Consider the following 13908-nt stretch of genomic DNA (forward strand, 5'->3'; position numbering starts at 1 on the left):
GGGGGTGGCGGGAGCCGCCCATGGAGTGTAGGGCTGGGGGTGGCGGTCAGCCCTCGCCTTCCCTTGGGGCGTGGAGCACCTGGTGCGTGCTTGAGGGAATGGCTGCCCCGCGGGCCGCCCGCAGCTGTCGGCGGGGTTGCGCGGGGCCCAGCAGCCGGCGCCGGAGGAGCGAGTCGGGGCGGCGCGTCCCTGTGCCGTGGGCGATTAGCTGTGCGGGAGGTGAGCCGTGTGTGGGGGTGCTTACGTGCTTAACTTCTGCTGGAGTCCCAAAAGGCTTTGAAGTTTGCGTTTGTGGTAGTGGCGGGGACTGGGGTCGGGTGTGTCAGCCTTTGGATCTCGGTTGCGAGTGAAGCTCGTTAACTCTTCTGTAGCTCTTTCGCCTCGGTGCCAGAGTAGGGCGCGAGGGTGCGGCGTGGTTCAAGCGGCAGCTGTGCTTCTGCTTTGGGTGCTTACCTGACCACTTTCTGCACTTTCCTAGCAGTTTGCTGCGCAAAATTGAGTGTTTTTTTTTTTTTCCTTAAAAAAAAAAAAAAGGACTTCTCTGAAGTCTAATTCTAACTTGCAGCATCGTGGTATTGTGGAACTGATTTCTTTAATTCTTAGTAAGGGTGAGGGGGAAGGCTTTCAGACATAAATGTCCCTTTTTTAGAAAGTAATTTTGTAGTGGTTCAGTCTAGGTGATACATTTGAGTGGTTTCATTTAGTGCCCTTGTGTTTGTAGTCCTTGTTTGCCTTCCATGTGTTTTATTTGATAAGTCCAGTTTCTTGAGGTTTTATAGAACTGCCCATACTATGCCTATTTGGTAGAAGTATTTAAGGTGAAAGTGAGCATGTCCATGGTGAAGCAGTTTAAGTACTTGAGAGCACACTTCAGCTTTAATATGCACTTGCTAGGTCTAACTGGTATATGTGTTGGAAGGCACTGCAGTTGTGATGATGTAATTTTGATGTGAAGTTGATAATTTCATATGGATTTCTTGTAAGGTTTTATATAATATGGACTGTGTAGTTTAAGGACTTAGTATTAACATTAAAAGACCTATTTTAGTGCTGCCTTACAGTTTGGCTAATTATTTAAACCTCATAAGAAATCTAGTTCCAGTTTGAACAGATGGCTTGTGTATTCTTTTTAGTTGTAGCAGTTAAACTTCAAGGATATTTTTTTTAAAGGTTGACTTATCTTGGGACTACTGTAATAAAAACTAGTTTCTAGGCCAATATCCTGTTTATATGAATTTTCAGCAATTCTGATGCATTTTGGTATATTTCTAGGACAATGTAAAAATACTTGATATGGTGTAGTTCTAACATATAAGAAATGCTTCTGTACTTAAGATTTCCCACTAACCCTTCTTTTTTGGGGGGGGGGGGGGGAAATCATGTATGAATTTTAGCAAGTGTCTTGGGCTTTTTTTGACTCTTAGCACCATCTTTGTCTCTTGAGTCAGGAGTTTTATGTACTGTATCTCATAATACAATTGTATCCAGTTTCACAGAATCACAGAATGTTAGGGATTGGAAGGGACCTTGAAAGATCATCTAGTCCAATCCTCCTGCCGGAGCAGGATTACCTAGACCATATCACACAGGAACGCGTCCAGGCGGGTTTTGAATGTCTCCAGAGAAGGAGACTCCACAACCTCTCTGGGCAGCCTGTTCCAGTGTTCAGTTACCCTCACCGTAAAGAAGTTTTTCCTCATATTTAAGTGGAACCTCCTGTGTTCCAACTTGCACCCATTGCCCCTTGTCCTGTCAAGGGATGTCACTGAGAAGAGCCTGGCTCCATCCTCATGACACTTGCCCTTTACATATTTATAAACATTAATGAGGTCACCCCTCAGTCTCCTCTTCTCTAAGCTAAAGAGACCCAGCTCCCTCAGCCTCTCCTCATAAGGGAGATGTTCCACCCCCTTAATCATCTTTGTGGCTCTGCGCTGGACTCTCTCTAGCAGTTCCCTGTCCTTCTTGAACTGAGGGGCCCAGAACTGGACACAATATTCCAGATGCGGCCTCACCAGGGCAGAGTAGAGGGGGAGAACCTCTCTTGACCTGCTAACCACACCCCTTCTAATACAGCCCAGGATGCCATTGGCCTTCTTGGCCACAAGGGCACACTGCTGGCTCATGGACATCCTGCTGTCCACTAGGACCCCCAGGTCCCTTTCCCCTACGCTGCTCTCCAACAGGTCTGTCCCCAACTTGTACTGGTACATGGGGTTGTTCTTGCCCAGATGCAGGACTCTACACTTGCCCTTGTTATATTTCATTAAATTTCTCCCCGCCCAACTCTCCAGCCTGTCCAGGTCTCTGAATGGCTGTGCAGCCTTCCGGTGTGTCAGCCACTCCTCCCAGTTTGGTTTCATGGCTTTCTAGGAAAATAATCAGTGTTGGAACACGTTTAAAACAACTCGGAGTCTCCTGGTGATAGTAAGTGGGAGTTAGGCTTGATATTAGAGGTTTGGGAAGGTCAATATATGTTGCATTGATGCTGAAAAATTGAGTCCATCCTTGCTAGTCAGTCCCATAGCAGCAATGATAGAGCAGCTGTGGATTTTTTTTCCTTTCACATGGACAGTTTTGCTTACTTTTAAGTGCCTGCATTTGGACAAGTCAGTGTTTTGAATGTGTATGAGTTAAAACCTTTCTCCCTAAATGTGCTCTCGCATTTGACTAGGGATGTTAACACATCATAGAAAATGCTAAATGTCAAGTGCTTTTTTCTTTGGTATTTTAGTGAGATAGTCTACTTTTCAACTGTATTCACAATAAATTTAAATACGTGGCAGCATTAATAGCGATTTTTTTCAGAATTATCCTATAAATGCTCATGTAGAGTATATCCATAATTCTGTATGTCTTGTTACCAGTAAATAGATGTTAGACGAAGTACTACTTTGTCAGGCCATATAAAGAATTTAAAACATCTGTCTGCCCTTATTGTAATATTAACTTGCTGTAGCTGAAGGAGGGAGATTAATTTGTATGTGAGTAGCAGCTAGTGTATTACACATTAAATTTGTATATGTATGCAGCTGTTGCCCAGACATTTAAGAGGCGAACTGAAGGGCATAAACAAAATAATATATAATGTGGAGGTTTTCTGTTCTGTTTTTAAATACAGTAGTTGTACCTTCCTGTAAGGATATACTTTTTGTTAAACGATACTGTGCTTGTTCCAAAGTCCTCCTATCAGTCTCTGGTATTACAGTCACTTTCTTTTTAAATAGATTTTCTGTTTATGCTGGAAGACCTGCATGAGCCTCAGAATGAAGCTGAGAAGGAAAACTGACTCTGCTGTTAAGTCCTAAATGTAAATATTACTTTTTTCTTTAATCTCTCAAGCATTCTGCTTGTCAGGGCAGTAGAACAAATTTTTTCACTAAAAGCTGTGAATGCTATAAGCTATCTTTTTATATCACTGTAAGAGGAGGAGGGAGTTGTTTTACTAGGAAATGCAGCTTCAAGATAAAGCACTTCAGACCTTTTATCCCATGTCTATACTGACAGTATATTCATTTGGTTTATAGAAAAAGATCCTAACAGTGAGTTCAGTGATAACTGTAGTATCATTTCTTGTAACTTGAGTTATAACTTCTGTTTTGGGGCAAATCCACGTAGGCAAAATGCACCTCCTTCTCTGCGACCTTAACAATGTTCTCTTAAATGGCTTGAATGTTTTAAGTGATGTTTATTTGTCTCTGAAATTGGTGTAGGTGACTTATTACATCCCCAAGTACAGGATTAGTTATACTGCCATAACCCTGTTTTTATAAAAATTAAGAGGGAAATGCTGCAATTGGTTTCCTCTGCATACAGTAACTGTGTACTGTGTGATTTGGGTGAAAACTAAGTGTTTGAATTTGAAAATGCATGTGCTAGCTATGGCAGACTTGTCAGTTCAGGTGCGAGACAACCTTTGTAGATATTTATGCTGTATTTTCTGCAATTGCTGTTTGCATTGAGACCAAAGACACACTGAAACTGAAGTTTTGATTATATCTACTATTAAAAGCTTATCAGTTTGAGCTCTGCTTATCAATTTGTAGCACCTTTGGTGACTTTCAGAGGAGGGCATGAATGTATTAACAGAGCACTGGACTGGGCAGTGGAGTGGGAACAGAGGGAGAGCAAGTACAGTGAAAGCACAGCGTGGCCAAGGTTTGTGCTTTTTTTTTTTTCTTTACTGAAATGATAATGTTCTCTGTTCATGTTGTCAGAATGTAGCTAAGGTAAACAATATAGCTTATTTACCTTGGCGAAGAATAGCTAAGGTAAAATATAATTGTATGTGTTTTAACTGAGTCCATAATGCTGGATATTTTTTTACTGTCTGTTTAAATAGGCCACCAAATTTTCTGCTTCCGGTTTAAGCTGAATACTACTGTGAGAGAAGTTTCACCTCCTACCTCTTCTGTGCTCTGTGGCTTGAGAGTGTTCTTGGAAGAGGGTCACCATCTACCATGTCTGATTTTTATTACTATTAGTTATTGCAAGTGGTAGGGTTCTGCTTAAATGGTTTGATTTGGTATGGCAGTTTATTTGTTTCTATGCGAAGTAAATGGATTGTAACTAATCTGGAGCTTTCTGTCTCATTGGATTTAGTGATACTAAAAGTTCAGTCTTCACTGTCGTTCAGTGGAATCTAGGTACTTCTCTGTGTGATACCTGTGTGTAGACATGTGCAATTGTGTCTTGCCCAAAGCTCAAACATGTAGAGTACAAGATACAGAAGGAAAAACTGATCTTCAAAAGTATGATGGATTTGAACTTCATGAGATCTTTTACTGTGCTAATGCATTTGTTATTGTTTGAAGTTGGAGTAAAGGTAATGGTGCAGCTGTGCAAAAGTTTATCCCAGGGCAGGAGAGGATGAGGTGGGAGTTGAAACAAGCAGCTGGGGGTGGGGTGACTGTGGGAATGCTTCTGTTGGCTTTTGCTGGCTTCCAGTATTGATGAAATGTGGCTTAATTTATATTTTATATAAGCTTATCTGTTGCAATGTAACTGTTCTTTAAACAAACTTGTAAAGATAGTTTTTAGCAGCAGGGGTGATAAGAGAATGGATCTGGTTTGAGTTCTGGAGTTTCTAATGCTAATCTCTGTTCTTAGTAGATTCTCTGTGAAGACCCAAGGGTTGTCTTATTTTACTTTTTATCTGCTCTCAACTCTAGAATTACAGTTCATTCTTTTGCTCGAGGCAAAGTGGACAGAAAGCCTTTAAGAGGGCTTCATTACTTGTCTCTAGGTGACTAGGACTTAACATGGTTAAGTGAAAAGTTGCTTTCTGTTGTTTCCCTCCCTTTTTATCCTTACCTGGAGGCTGAGCATGTTGCCTGTAGGACACTTGTGATTTCCTGTCTCACCACCCTGCAGAACTGGAGAATCCTGCTTGGTGCTGAATAGTCTTGATTATTTTTTCATATAAGTTTGTGGGTTTGGGTGTGTGTGTGGGTGTTTTGGGGTATTTTTGCTTGTTTTTTTGGAAGATCAGCTTTGTTGGATCTTGACTGAAAAATGTCCTGAAAAAAAAAAGGCAGCTCTATTTACTTAATACTTAAGAATCATTTGAAATTGGGAATTGTTTACCTTCTGTCTGGAAACTGATGAAACACTTTTCAAATTGTCTTAAAAGCTGACACAGCCATCACTCCCTCTTAATTTTGCTCAGAAATGTGCAATTTTTTGATAGTGCTCAGCATCTGATCGCTAAAGATTTGAAAGTGTTTGTAAAAAAGTGGTGTTTTTCTTCAAACTTAAAATTTGTCATTGAACATTCTGGTTTCTCTGCTATGAGATGAAACTGGAATTCAAGTCAGTCTACCCTTGTTTCACGCTGTCTCAGTGTATTTCTTTTGTATCCTTGAAGTGTAAACTATTCTCATAATTCATTGAAATCTTGCATATAATACTGCTTGTTCTTATCTCTCTTGTCCTAATATTCTGATTTGTAGTGGAATGGCTACTAATATACCTACTACACCAGGTGATTTCACTTCTTCCCTAGTATTTCTTATCAGTAGACTTCAGAGTATTTATTGCTGATACTCCATCTCCTTGTAACTTAACCAGGGTTACTGTGGAAGGTGGGCATAGAGTGCTGGAGAAATGGGTTCTGTCTGCTAGACCATGCTGACATCTGACCACATCTGACTTTTTTTTTTTTCCTGAGCTCTTTTCCATTCTCCTATTGAGCATCCTGTCATCTTGCTTTAGAGCAAACTGAAATGAGTCTTTGCTCAGTTGTCAGCAATGATGATCAGGTCCTTTTGTGAGCTAGTAGTTAACCCTCAAAGGTGTGCAACTAATATTCCTCGTTTTGACCCATAGATATGCATTTAATTTCACTAGTAATTTCTGTCAAATACCCTCTTAAGCTCTGAGGATTTTTGTTATGACCATCATGCTTGTATCTTCAGAATTGTTCCTTTCAGATGCTGAAAGGGCTTGGTGTTGAAAGAAAAAAAAAATCTAATTTGTGATAAAAATAATTTGAGAAACAGTTTTGTTTTTTAAACAAATGAGTGTTACCTCCCATTCTACTACCAATAAATGCCTGCAGAATTTTATTTTGGTAATCCTTTGTATTCTTTAAAAGGGAAGCGTCAAAGCTTAGTGGATAATAGGCTCTCCCCATTACCTTCAGGTAATATTTACCTGTTCTGTATCTAAAGAGGCATACAAAATTCAAATACCTGAAATGTGTGGTGAAACTTGCAGTGACCTCCAGTTTGCAGTTCATGTAGAATTTATTGACCTTGTCAGGTGAATGTACTCTAGCAGGCAAGTGTTTGTCTACTGTCATGGTTAAGACAATATACTAATTGCTTTGATTTATGACAGTACTCTAATTTCTGGTTTCTGAATACATGCTTTGAAAATTCATGTGTAGTCAGTGACAGTTTTCTCAGTTAATATTTTACATGTTTTTACCTTCTTTCATCTTTTTAGACCATGGAGTTGCCAGGTATGATACTAATATTAGTTGCATTTTTTTCTCTTGTTGCAAGTTAAACTTTACCACCACATATGGGAATATTTAAGATGCTGATTACATAAAATACACATGAAACTTTTGTTTTTTCAGTGAAGTAAATATCTCTATATATGTCTAGCCTATGACTAAAAGATGTGTTTGCTTAATGTAAGAAAATATTGCAGTTGTGATTAGCATGGAAGCTCACTGAAACACTGCTAAAATTCGAAAAGGATCTCCCATATTAAGGATCTATATTGCTTATTAATTTTCTTGGATTATTTATATAAATAAAACATAGGTGATGGTTCCTATAGCTGTGTGAAATGCATTGTCAGGAAATTCAAACTTGAAATGCATATGTGAGCAGCTGGTTCTTAAACAGTGGGGCTGAATGCAGTTTCGTTTAAAACTACATTAATATGCATAAGTTTATTGTTAAAAAGATATTTCAATGTCTGCATATAGTTCTGGAAAAATAGCTCTTCTGTACAGAACAGACATGAATTTGTTGTCTTCTACCTGTAAGTTCTCCTTTTATTTGTAATTAACAGTTCAATACAGTAGGTTTTCTGTGCTCTGAAGGCACATCAGATGCCCCAGTCAGTAGGAATCATAGAAACATAGAATGGCTTGGGTTGGAAGAGACTTTAAAGATTATCTAGTTCCAACCCCCCTGCCACAGGCAGGGACACCTTTCCACTAGACCAGGTTGCTCAAAGCCCCATCCAACCTGGCCTTAAACACTGCCAGGGAGGGGGTATCCGCAACTTCTCTGGGCAACCTGTTCCAGTGTCTCACCACCCTCACAGTAAAGAATTTCTTACTAATATCTAATGTAAATCTACCCTCTTTCAGTTTAAAACCATTCCCCCCTCATCCTATCACTATATGCCCTTTAAAAAGTCCCTCTCCCGCTTTCCTGTATTCCCCTTTCAGGTACTGGAAGGCTGCTGGAAGGTCTCCCCGGAGCCTTCTCTTCTTCAGGCTGAACAGTCCCAACTCTCTCAGCCTGTCCTTAGAGGAGAGGTGCTCCAGCCCTCTGATCATCTTCGTGGCCCTCCTCTGGACTCATTCCAACAGCTCCATGTCCTCCTTATGTTGAGGGCCCCGGAGTTGGATGCAGTACGCCAGGTGGGGTCTCACGAGAGCAGAGTAGAGGGGCAGAATCACCTCCCTCGACCTGCTGGCCGTGCTGCTTTTGATGCAGCCCAGGATACAGTTGGCCTTCTGGGCTGCAAGCGCACATTGCCGGCTCATGTTGAGCTTCTCGTCAACCAACACCCCCAAGTCCTTCTCCTCAGGGCTGCTCTCAATCCATTCTCTACCCAGCCTGTATTTGTGCTTGGGATTGCCCTGACCCACGTGCAGGACCTTGCATTTGGCCTTGTTGAAATTCATGTGGCCCAGCTCTCAAGCTTGTCAAGGTCCCTCTGGATGGCATCCCTTCCCTCCAGTGTGTCGACCACACCACACAGCTTGGTGCTGTTGGCAAACTTGCTAAGGGCGCACTCAATCCCACTGTCCATGTCACCGACAAAGATGTTGAAGAGCGCCGGTCCCAATACTGACCCCTGAGGAATGACACTCGTCACTGGTGTCCACTTGGCCATGGAGCCATTGACTGTAACTCTTTGAGTGCGACAATCCAGCCAATTCCTTGTCCACCGAGTGGTCCATCCATCAAGTCCATGTCTCTCCAATTTAGAGACAAGGATGTCGTGAGGGACAGTGTCAAATGCTTTGCACAAGTCCAGGTAGATGATATCAGTTGCTCTTCCCCTATCCACCAGCACTGTAACCCCATCGTAGAAGGCCAGCAAATTTGTCAGGCATGATTTGCCCTTAGTGAAGCCATGTTGGCTGTCACCAATCACCTCCTTGATTTCCATGTGCCTCAGTATAGTTTCCAGGAGGATCTGCTCCATGATCTTGACAGGCACCAAGGTGAGACTGACTGGCCTGTAGTTCCCTGGGCCTTCCTTTTTTCCCTTTTTGAAAATGGGGGTTATGTTTCCCCCTTTCCAGTCAGTGGGGACTTCATTAGACTGCCATGACTTTTCAAATATGATGGATAGCAGCTTAGCAACTTCATCTGCCAGTTCCCTCAGGACCTGTGGATGCACCTCATTAGGTCCCACGGACTTGTGTACCTTCAGGTTCCTTAGATGGTCTCAAACCTGATCTTCTCCTACAGTGGGTGGTTCTTCATCCTTCCAGTCCCTGCCTTTGCCTGCTGCGACTTGGGTGGTGAGGCTTGAGCACTTGCTGGTGAAAACTGAGGGGGGGAAAAAAAGTCATTGAGTATCTCAGCCTTCTCCATATCCCAGGTAACCAGGTCTCCTGTTTCCTTCTGGAGAGGGCCCACATTTTCCCCAGTCTTCCTTTTATTTCTGACATACCTATAGAAGCTTTTCTTGTCCTTGACATCCCTGGCCAGATTTAATTCTATCAGGGCTTTAGCTTTCCTAACCTGGTCCCTGGCTGTGTGGACAATTTCCCTGTATTCCTCCCAGGCTGCCTGCCCTTGCTTCCATCCTCTGTAGGTTTCCTTCTTGTGCCTGAGTTTATCCAGGAGCTCCTTGTTCATCCATGCAGGCCTCCTGGCATTTTTGCCTGCCTTCCTCTTTGTTGGGATGCATTGCTCCTGAGTGTCCTGGTTTCATTGGGATTTGGTTTCAGTTTGTGGCCAGCCATGGTGATCAAGGCCCTCAGCAGTTAAATCCAGGGCAGCTGACCCTGGCTGGCCCACAGGTGTATTCTATATCATTGACATCAAGCTCACTATAAAAGAGAGGGTCTGCTTGGAAGAGGTGGGGGGCTATTCCTGGTCTTCTTGCCTCTCCTCCCTTCTCCCTCTTCCTCATTATGATTCCTGGAGCAGCTTGCCAGTGATTTGTGGATGAGTATATTTCTGTCTGTTTTGTGTTGTCATTTATATTGATTTTCTTCATTTCATTAAATCTGTTTAACTTCAACCAACATGTTTCCCTCCTTTTCCCAGTTCCCTTCTGTCATAGTTTAAAGCTGGGCCAGCTACTATGCAGCAATTAACATCATACAGTTCAGAATTAAGTATTCTCACCCAGGATTGGATCACCTTTAGGGACACATCGGACTTCACCATCCTGCAGCATCACCCACCAAGTACATCCAGGTCCTTGAGCAAAAGCAATCCCACAAATGGGTTTACCTTTCCCCATAGCAGGAAGAACCCAGGCAGTTTTTCCCAATAGATTCCTTTCATGCACCACAGGGACTTTATCCCCTTCTACTGTATGTAAAAGGTCTGACTGAGCAGGGCCAGCTGGATTGATAGATCCCCTGGAGTTAACTAACCAGGTAGCTTGTGCCAAATGCTTATCCCAGTTTTTAAAGGTTCCACCCCCCATTGCTTTCAGGGTAGTTTTTAACAGCCCATTATACCGTTCAATTTTCCCAGAGGCTGGTGTATGATATGGGATGTGATATACCCATTCGATGCCATGCTCTTTGGCCCAGTTGTCTATGAGACTGTTTTTGAAATAAGTCCCATTGTCCGACTCAATTCTCTCTGGTGTGCCATGTCGCCACAAGATTTGCTTTTTGAGGCCCAGAATAGTGTTCTGGGCAGTGGCATGGGGCACAGAGTATGTTTCCAACCATCCAGTGGTCGCCTCCACCATGGTAAGCACATAACGTTTACCCTGGAGGGTTTGAGGGAGTGTGATGTAGTCAATTTGCCAGGCCTCCCCATATTTATATTTCAACCACCGCCCCCCATACCACAAAGGTTTTAACCGTTTGGCTTGCTTAATTGCGGCGCATGTTTCACAGTCGTGGATAACCTGTGCAATAGAGTCCACAGTTAAGTCCACCCCTCGGTCACGAGCCCATCTGTATGTTGCATCTCTCCCTTGATGACCTGAAGTGTCATGAGCCCACTGAGCTAAAAATAGTTCACCTTTATGTTCCCAGTCCAAATCTATTTGGAATACTTTAGCAGCCTGATCCACTTGTTGGTTGTTTTGATGTTCCTCAGTTGCCTGACTTTTAGGTACGTGAGCATCTACGTGACGTACCTTCACGAGTAGTTTCTCTAGCTGAGCAGCAATATCTTGCCCCAACTCCGCAGCCCAAACGGCTTTACCTTTGCGCTGCCAGTTGCTTCGCTTCCACTGCTTTAACCACCCCCACAAGGCATTTGCTACCATTCATGAGTCAGTATAAAGATACAGCCTTGGCCACTTTTCTCGTTCAGCAATGTCTAAAGCCAGCTGGATGGCTTTTACCTCTGCGAATTGACTTGATTCACCTTGTCCTTCTGTGGCTTCTGTGATTCGTCGTATAGGACTCCATACAGCAGCTTTCCACTTCCGATGCTTTCCTACAAGACGGCAGGATCCATCGGTGAACAGGACATACTGCTTCTCATCCTCTGGTAGTTCATTATATGGTGGGGCTTCTTCAGCACGTGTCACCTCCTTTTCTGGTGGCATTCCGAAGTCTTTGCCTTCTGGCCAGTCCATGATCACTTCTAAGATTCCTGGGCGATTAGGGTTTCCTATTCGAGCCCTCTGTGTAATTAATGCAATCCATTTACTCCATGTAGCATCAGCTGCATGATGGGTAGTAGGAACCTTACCCTTGAACATCCAGCCTAGTACTGGTAATCGGGGTGCCAGGAGAAGCTGTGCTTCAGTACCGATTACCTCTGAGGCAGCTCTAACTCCTTCATATGCTGCCAGTATCTCTTTTTCAGTTGGGGTGTAATTGGCCTCAGAGCCCTTGTATCCTCGACTCCAAAATCCTAGGGGTCGACCTCGAGTCTCCCCTGGTACTTTCTGCCAGAGGCTCCAGGTAGGACCATTGTCCCCGGCTGTGGTATAGAGCACATTAATATCATCTTGTCCTATACGGACTGGTCCAAGGGCTACTGCATGCACAATCTCTTGTTTAATCTGTTCAAAAGCCTGTCGTTGTTCATGGCCCCACTGAAAATCATTTTCTTTCTGGTCACTTGATAAAGAGGGCGTACAATCTGGCTGTAATCTGGAATATGCATTCTCCAGAAACCCACAATGCCTAAGAAGGCTTGTGTTTCCTTTTTGTTAGTTGGTGGGGACATAGCTGTTATCTTGTTGATCACCTCTATCGGGATCTGGTGATGCTCATCTTGCCATTTAATCCCTAAAAACTGTATCTCCCGGGCAGGTCCCTTGACCTTACCTCTTTTTATGGCAAAACCAGCTTTCAGAAGAATTTGGATTATTTTCTTCCCTTTGTCAAAAACTTCTGCTGCTGTATCACCCCATACAATGATGTCATCAATGTATTGCAAATGTTCTGGAGCTCCACCCTTTTCTAGTGCAGTCTGGATCAGTCCATGGCAAATAGTAGGACTGTGTTTCCACCCCTGGGGCAGTCGATTCCAGGTATACTGGATACCCCTCCAGGTAAAAGCAAACTGCGGCCTGCACTTTGGTGCCAAAGGAATAGAGAAAAATGCATTAGCAATGTCTATGGTGGCATACCACTTGGCTGCCTTTGACTCCAGTTCGTATTGAAGTTCTAGCATGTCTGGCACAGTAGCACTCAGCGGTGGCATAACTTCATTTGGGCCACGATAGTCCACAGTTAATCTCCATTCTCCATTAGACTTTCGCACTGGCCATATAGGCCTATTAAAGGGTGAGCGAGTCTTGCTAATCACTCCTTGATTTTCCAATTGTCTAATTAGTTTATGAATGGGGATCAGGGAGTCTCGATTGGTACGATATTGTCGTCGGTGCACCGTGGTAGTAGCAATTGGCACCTGTTGTTCTTCAACTTTCAGCAACCCCACAACAGAAGGATCCTCTGAGAGGCCAGGCAAGGTAGACAGCTGTTTAATGTCCTCAGTCTCCACAGCTGCTATACCAAAGGCCCATCTATATCCTTTTGGGTCCTTGAAATACCCTCTCTTAAGGTAGTCTATGCCAAGGATGCACGGAGCATCTGGGCCAGTCACAATGGGGTGCTTTTTCCATTCATTTTCAGTTAGGCTCACTTCAGCCTCCAATACAGATAACACTTGAGATCCCCCTGTCACTCCTGAAATACTGATAGATTCTGTCTGTCACGGTTTAAAGCTGGGCTGGCGATTAAACCTGCGGCAGATGCCCTCTGTTATCCCCCCCCCTCCCCCCAGAGGGAAAGGGAAAGGGAAAAGGGAGAGAGACTTCTGGGTTGGAAAATTAAAACAGTTTTAATAAACTATAATAATGAAAAAAAAGTATAATAATAATAATAGAAATAATCAAATATATACAAATATATATACAAAACCAAGATTGAGCTCCCCTGAAGTCAGCCACGTCACCACCGGCACTGCAGGGCAGGCTCCGGGAAGGCCCAGCCTGGGCCTAGCGATGGTCGAGAGCTGGATTCAGGAACGCACGGATCGGGATCGGGGGCAGCAGGAAAACAGACGGAGTCCTCCCTGGACACCGGCCATAGCAGAAAGAGAGCGAGACCCTCGTGATCCCCCCGCTTTATACCGAGAATGACGTGTATGGGATGGAATACCCTCGTTGGTCAATTTTGGGTCACCTGCCCTGTCCGCTCCCCTCTGCAGCTGCGACCCCCCTTCGGCTCTTCACTCGTAAGCAGTGAGGAATTCAGCAGTGACCTTGGTTTCTCTAAGAATAAGTACAGCAAGAGCCTTTCTGCACAACATCCCTACCGGTGCCTCAGTGATAACTACAAACTTTGAGCGTTATCAGTCCTGGAAGCAGACACTGTCTGCAAAAACATGCAGTTAGTTAGAGGAGACTTAGCTGAAAGTAAAAATCACTGAAAGGAAAATCGGCCTGGTTTAGGCCAAACCAGGACACTGTCCCTTTATGATTCGATGGCATGAGGGTGCACTGTGCGCCAGTGTCTACCAGGGCTCGATAGCTTTGTGGTTTTAATGT

At 43.6% G+C, this 13908-nt stretch overlaps 1 protein-coding gene across 1 annotated transcript in view; it reads left to right on the forward strand.

Annotated features, from left to right (window-relative positions):
- Positions 1 to 13908, forward strand: part of LOC137675731 (mitogen-activated protein kinase kinase kinase 1-like) — a 159712-nt gene that overhangs the window by 20085 nt on the left and 125719 nt on the right. The window lies entirely within an intron of this gene.

This window comes from Nyctibius grandis, chromosome W, assembly GCF_013368605.1.
Source record: "Nyctibius grandis isolate bNycGra1 chromosome W, bNycGra1.pri, whole genome shotgun sequence".
NCBI classification, from domain to species: Eukaryota; Metazoa; Chordata; class Aves; order Nyctibiiformes; family Nyctibiidae; genus Nyctibius; species Nyctibius grandis.